Source organism: Arachis ipaensis, chromosome B4 (genome assembly GCF_059453495.1).
Source record: "Arachis ipaensis isolate K30076 ecotype BB chromosome B4, ASM5945349v1, whole genome shotgun sequence".
In the NCBI taxonomy this organism is placed as follows: Eukaryota; Viridiplantae; Streptophyta; class Magnoliopsida; order Fabales; family Fabaceae; genus Arachis; species Arachis ipaensis.
This window is the reverse complement of record NC_142439.1, coordinates 25,312,094-25,319,102: the sequence shown is the minus strand read 5'-3', so window position 1 is coordinate 25,319,102 and position 7,009 is coordinate 25,312,094. Positions and strand designations below refer to the sequence as shown.

The 7,009-nt window shown below is 26.5% G+C and overlaps 1 long non-coding RNA gene across 1 annotated transcript; it reads right to left on the bottom strand.

Moving 5' to 3' along the window:
* Positions 1 to 722: 722 nt before the first annotated feature.
* LOC107637718 (uncharacterized) lies at positions 723 to 2,159 on the bottom strand. The gene is made up of 2 exons (XR_001619481.3): positions 1,875 to 2,159; positions 723 to 1,132 (listed from the first exon to the last, which is right to left on the bottom strand). It is a non-coding gene; the product is annotated as an uncharacterized LOC107637718 (long non-coding RNA).
* Positions 2,160 to 7,009: the final 4,850 nt, after the last annotated feature.

Below are 7,009 nucleotides of genomic sequence, written 5' to 3'. Positions count from 1 at the left end.
CTTGTTCGATTACCTGTCTCGAAAATCTTGTTCGATTTGACTTATTCGATTTAATGAAGTAAATGTAATCGAATCCGCGTCGATTACCTCCAGCCCACGCTTGCGCGTGCATCTTTTCGAAAACCGTTTAAATTCTCCGATTTCTTCATCACTTTGAACTACCTCGCCTTAATTGAAAAATATTTTTCGATCAACAGTTAAAAAAAATATATTTATTTTATTTAATATTTATTTATTATAAAATATATTAAATAAAATCAAAACTAATAAATTTTAGTAAATTTTTATTAATATTTGTAGTTATCAAATATTTTGGTTACACGACTTCACTGATTTACTGACGTACGGCATACTAATATACGTACTAGAACACCATTGATATAACTATCTATATATATTTTTTTATACGGGAGTGTTAGAGACAGCAAATTTTGTATTTTATAACCATTAATTAGTTATCAATAATATTTTTAATGATGTGAGATTATATTTAATAATAAAAAATCACTTATCTTTTATTATAGTTAAATACTGACCAAATTATTAAAAAAGTACTGTCCAAGACTTTTCCTTTCCCATATAAACAATTTATATCCATTGCATGTATTAATAATTTATATATAAACTTTGATGTCACTTGTCAGTGTGCGTTGTGTTTTCCATGAAAAGATAAAACAATTAATAAATGTTTTAGAAGAAAATTAATAAATAATAAAATCATGTAGCTAGAACACACTATTAATTTATATGAATTGAAAATACATAACATTGATAACAAAAGTGTAACATTACAAGATATCGTAAGGCACATGCATGGAAGACACGTACAATACAAGACGTACACGTACATATAACATGGTGTATACAGAGGTATAGAGATAAAAATACTCTGTACTTTATTTCATAACTCTTATATATGTAGTGATGGAAGCTGGGGCAGGTGATGCATAGATTATCGATGGAAAGAGCTATGCATATTTTGCGATCTTACGTGGAAGGGAGTAAGAATCGCAACAATAGACTAAGATGCCAATAAAGCAAAGGTGATGGCATGTGCTGAGCTCTCCTCCTTTACCCAACATATAATATTCTGCTCCACCAGGGACTGATTCCAACACTTTTGTTATGCTTCCTGCATGCTCCATATAGTTATAAAAAATAAATAGTATGTACCTACTTATGATGGTTACGATAGTTATGTAAATATTACCATTAAAGTTATTTTTAATATTTTGAAAATATTTTTTAAAAGTATTGTAAAATAATAAAAAATATTATTTAATTTTAGTAATATTTTTTGAAATATTATAGATCTATAACTATCATGATAATATAGACATATTAGAGAATACATTCACAAATGTCATATAAATAGTGTAGTACCACTATATATATATATATATATATATATATATATTCTATACGAATTTAATTTTAATGTTAAAACAATTTATATATATCCAATTATATATTATCGTATTAATAAATATAATTATTTGTTATATTTATATAATAAATAATTATTTTAAAGAGTAGATATTATCATATAATTGTATAGTTTTTTATATGGTCAATGAGTTAAAATTAAGTTCATTGTATACATGATAGTATTAATACATTAGAAAATTCTACATGCTCTAAGAGAAGAAATAAGAATCCCTGCTCTATTACATTTAATTATACTGTGGTTATCAATAATGTGACTCATTTTTACTTTCTAAAATTAAATTTTCAAAATTTTAAAATCCACTTAACTAGCTAAACCCTCTCTTCTCCTTCTAAGATTACTGATATATCACAATATAGATAAAATAAGAAGAAATATCATTTATTTTTACAACATCTAAGAAATTCTCGTTATATTATATTATTACCTTGTGTTGCATCAGCTTCAAATGGCTTATTATCAGTAGCCGCAGCAGCATAGGTGAAAAACAGTAACATCAACAAAAAGGCTTTCATGGTATTCATAATTAATTTTCTATAAAATATATGAGATGAGAAAGATGAGAAAACCTGTGGGGATGTGTGCTCTATTTATAAGAGTATATATTGGGAGACATATATGTATATGTGTATGTATTGGTATGTGTTAATTTGGTAGTTAGGATTGGTAGTTGAGCATGAGAGAAACTTCATGTGCCTGCTATGGCGAATTAATTAAAGGGACGACCTTTCTTTCATTCTTGATAGTTATCATTATATTGAGTACTATTGGATCTGCATAAGAAATAAGAATGGGATGTGATACATATCGATTGTTAAAAAATGAGAACTACACTCTTTGGTATTGTAATGAAGTAATAAGTTTTAATTTCCAATGAATATATTAACAATATAAGTCGTACAATATTTTTCTTTTTCTATGTATTGAATTTTTCTAATGGTAATCAGTGACTAAGAGAAGAAGGGTTAAATTTTAACCCATTTTTGTTGAATATTAATTTTTGCCTTTTTAAAAAAATTTAAGGAGATATTTCTGTTTTTGTCTCGTGCCGAGTTGAGAGACCCTTTTATTTTTGTCTCCTGATAACCAAAAACTGAAAAAAGAGTAGGGAAGAAGAAATAACACCAAAAATATCCTGGTTCATCTACTAGATGCAATATAACTTATATCCAGTCTCTATCACAATAATGATGGAATTTTACTATGTTTTCACAACATTACAAACACCAATTTTTCTTAAGAACTATCCATTTTTATCTGGGACAAATCCAGATTCTACACCCAATCTGAATTTGACTAGGACTTAAAACCTAGCTTTTAACTGCAAAGTGCTAACCCAACTTGTAAGAGAATCCCCACAGGATCATGAAACACAACAGAAAGATGTACAAAAAAACTCTAAGACATCTATGACTTTTTCTCTAATTTTGATCACTGCCTTTTCCCTCTCACTGGCTTTTTCTTACAAACCTCACCATGTTTGTCTTTTTCACCATGAGACTCAGACAGACAAAACTAAGAAAAAGAAAATAAAATGAACATCATTTAAGGAGAAGAACTCAGGAAGCTCGGGTAACTATGAGAATTCTGTGCTTTCACTTACTCTCCTTGATCTCAACCCTTGGCCGTTCACCCTTAATATAGAAGGGGAAGCTTCCAAGGTTGAAACCCTAACCCAGCAACTTTCTCTCCTATCTTGAGTAGCAGCAGCTTTGAACAGAGAGAGATGAGAGAGCCGAGGCTAATGCATCTAGGCTTACCTCATCTTTCTCAACCCTTTTTTTCAAGCTTTTTCCATCTTAGCCATGGATCTTGACTTTGGCCCCAAGAATGGATTCTGATTATTGATGGGCTTCTGACCCAGGAGTGCTTCAGGTTTTTCATTTTTACTTCTTCTTACTTGAGACTTCAGAAGCTATCTTCTTTCTTTGATGAACAAAAATGAAAATGAACTTTTATCAAACTAGATCTTCTTGACACAGGCGGATTTGCTTCTACTTTTGGCAACGACAGTCTTAAAACTTTTCTTCAAATCGTTCCTTCAATGGCAAATATCTATTTTGACTATTCTTTGTGACTTTACTTTTTCTTCCATCTTCTTCTTTGATAGATTGAAGTGACTAAAAGCAAAGAGAGATAGGAGAGAGAAGAAGAAACTTTTGAAAGAAGTATTGAAAGCAAATTAAACTCAATTGAATTCTCACTTCCATTTTTCAAGACCAAAAGTAACAAGTGTGAGACTTTTGGCTTCTTGAAGAAGCTTCCTTTTGATTAAATCAAATCTACTTAATATATTAAAATTGGGTTTTCCCCGACTAATAAAAGTGAGGTGTCACTTTCTCGCGAACCCATTTTCCATCCAAAATGAATGCATTTAATGAATAATGCATAATTATACTAATTTAGGAAAATATCTTTATTATAATTATATAAAATCAATATTTAATATATTATTAAACTACTTATCATTTATTAATCAGAAATATTTTTAATTATTTTAATGAATAATACATAATTATACTAATTTAGGAAAATATCTTTATTATAATTATATAAAATCAATATTTAATGCATTATTAAACTAATTATGAATCGAAAATATTTTTAAACATTTTAATTATATTCATTTTAATTATATTGATACCCTTATAATTCTTATTCATTATCCAATGATTTTATTAGTGGCAAGTTGTTAACCCATTTATATTGATAATAATAATAATTTTATTAGGATAAATATCAAATTCTATTCCTAATATAAAAATATAAAATTTAATTCCTTCTATTTTTATTTTATCACTATAAAAGACCATGTATACTAGAAGAAAATATCATTCGTCTACCAATTACTCTTTCATTGGATAGCTTTTACAACAATAATTATTTTTCTTCCTATGAGGCGTCGTTGCAAGAAGGCAACTATCGTAGACACAAACTACCACACTCTCCAACTTCCGTGCTCATCATTCGGAGCTATATATGATATGTTATCCATGAAGTATTTATAGACCATGTTGTTGTATGCATAAATAAAAAATATTTCGTATTTAAATTTAAGTCATTTACCTGTTTGTGGCATATTGTAGCGTGAAATTACTTTCAATTTGTGTTGTGTAATGATATTATGCTCTAATTTAAGCTTTTACTTTAGAACTGTATTATGATTTTATCTCATATTTTTTCTTAGATATTAAGTTGACGTATTTTTATTTATTATTATTATTGAAATAGATATGATATGAAATGTACCAAAAAAAAAACTCACATTCAATTTATTTTATTGTAGTCTTTTATCTTTTTTATTTTTTTTATTTTTTTTATTCATTTTATTTTTTTTAAATGTTATATAATTTATACCTATTAATTAATTATAATTCATTATATCTGTTAGTTTAATTCATTAATTTATAATATACATAATAAAATAGATCATTTGTTACTTATAAACGTTAATTCTTTTAAAATTTAAATTTAAATAATTATATTTTTATTTTTGATTATGAATAAAATATTATTAATAATAAATAATAATTAACATTGAAATAGTACCGTTTGATTTTCAAAAATTTTTAAAATTAAATATAATAAAATCCAACCATCTAATTTTTAGATTGAGAATAGGAAAAAAGCAAAATGTACCCTCCAATCTTTCTATTTTACAAAACAAACTTAAATTTGTGTAAAACACAAAAAATACTAATTATTAAGTAGATATAGTTTTATACGTTGCCCTCCTATATATACAAAATTAAGCCACTTTTATAATTATATAAAATTATTTTTAAAAAAGTTCCAAAAAAATATATTTAATTTATTGTCACTTAAAAAAAAAGAAAATATCATATTTAATAATATCTGAATGAAGTAGTTTAAGAGGTGAAGTAATTTTAGAGATTATTTAAAATTTTTTATGATAAAATATTGTGTTTGGTATTTAAATGGAAGGATTTTTAGATTAAAAAATTCAATAAGATTTTTAATTACGTTATACGATATTATGTTTCGATTAGATGTTTTCAAATTCAAATATTTTATACGCATAATAATTTTAAAAAAAGTTTCAATTAGATTTTTTTTTCTATTACATATTTTCTTATTTTGATCAAGTAAATAGATTATTTTTATTTATAAAATTTTTGTATGGGTAAGATTATTATATTATAATAAAGTTATGCGGTCAAATAATTTTATCAATTAAGTCCTAACCAAATTAGATATGCGTGTTTTTTTTATATGTGGTCATCATCGTCCTCTTTTTTAACATTGTCATTGTTGTTTTTAACTTCTTCTTTTTTATCGTCTTCGAGATTCTTTTTCAGAACGTTTCTTTAATAATATTATCATCGCTATATATAGTATTTTTTTGTGGTTTGTGAGTCTAGATCTAAGAGTCAACTCATTTTTTTAATTTATTATTCTTCCTTGACTACTTCGTAGAATAAAAATGTATTCTTCATTTTTCATCGAAGTTGATCCTTTTAAGGTACAATTTATAATTTTTTATAGTATCTTTTATATATTCATTCTATTATATTATTCTTTTGATAATTTAATGATTGTTCTTACTCCAATTTATTCTTTTCATCTAATGTTTCAGTGCGATTGTCTTTTGTCACAATCGTTTACAATGCACCACATCTATCAAATACCATCTCAAGTTGTACTCACTGATTCGGGTTCTAATTACATAGATGTAAGCGTCCAACGAAGGGACAATAAACTCTATTTTACCGAAGGATGGTTGAATCTACTCATATATTATGACCAACCTAATGGGATGTGGGTAAAGTTGGATTTCTTAGGAGGAGCTCGATTTTTTATTGAGGAATTGTTTCTACGGAGCTTTGTAGGCCAAGTTCAAGTTCCATCCCCTCCATGCTTTCTACATTTGCCCGAAAATCTTCAAAGTGGAGCACATAATGAGATTGAATTCCCTCAATTTAAGTTCATTTTTGATAAATTCGTGTCAAACTCGGAGATGCAATTTCAACAATTGGTAATATATTCAAATTTTCTTATTTTAAATTTTTCATAATTAAAATAATTTTATAACAGTGAATCTTTTTCAGAAATTACCGGCCTTCTTTTGCATCAATACAATGCCATTGAAGGAAATAAATGTCAGTTTAGTTTCTCGGTGTGACAATTCTATACCTTGCCGCAGTACATGGATAGCGGATGATGAAACTTATTTAACAAGGGGATGGTCTGAATTTGCAAGAATTTTAAATGTTTGAACTTATGATGTTGTTTCAATTGGTTGTCGTTACAAGAATGACTCTAATCTACACGTGTCTAAAGACTATAATAGATTAAATATTATTTAAGTAATTTACTTCTAATATTGGTATTTGATTAAATTAATTTTAGAGAAATTTAAATTGTTACCTCAATTTATATATTACGACTACTCTTCTTGGATATGTTATTTTTAAATTTTTTAATATAAAATTTCTTTTTTATCGACGTTTAAGTTTGTTTCTTTCTTGGATATATGTATCACCTTTTTTTTTCTTTTTTTTTTTTGTATTTCAGATTAGTAATGCAATTACTAAGAGAGGT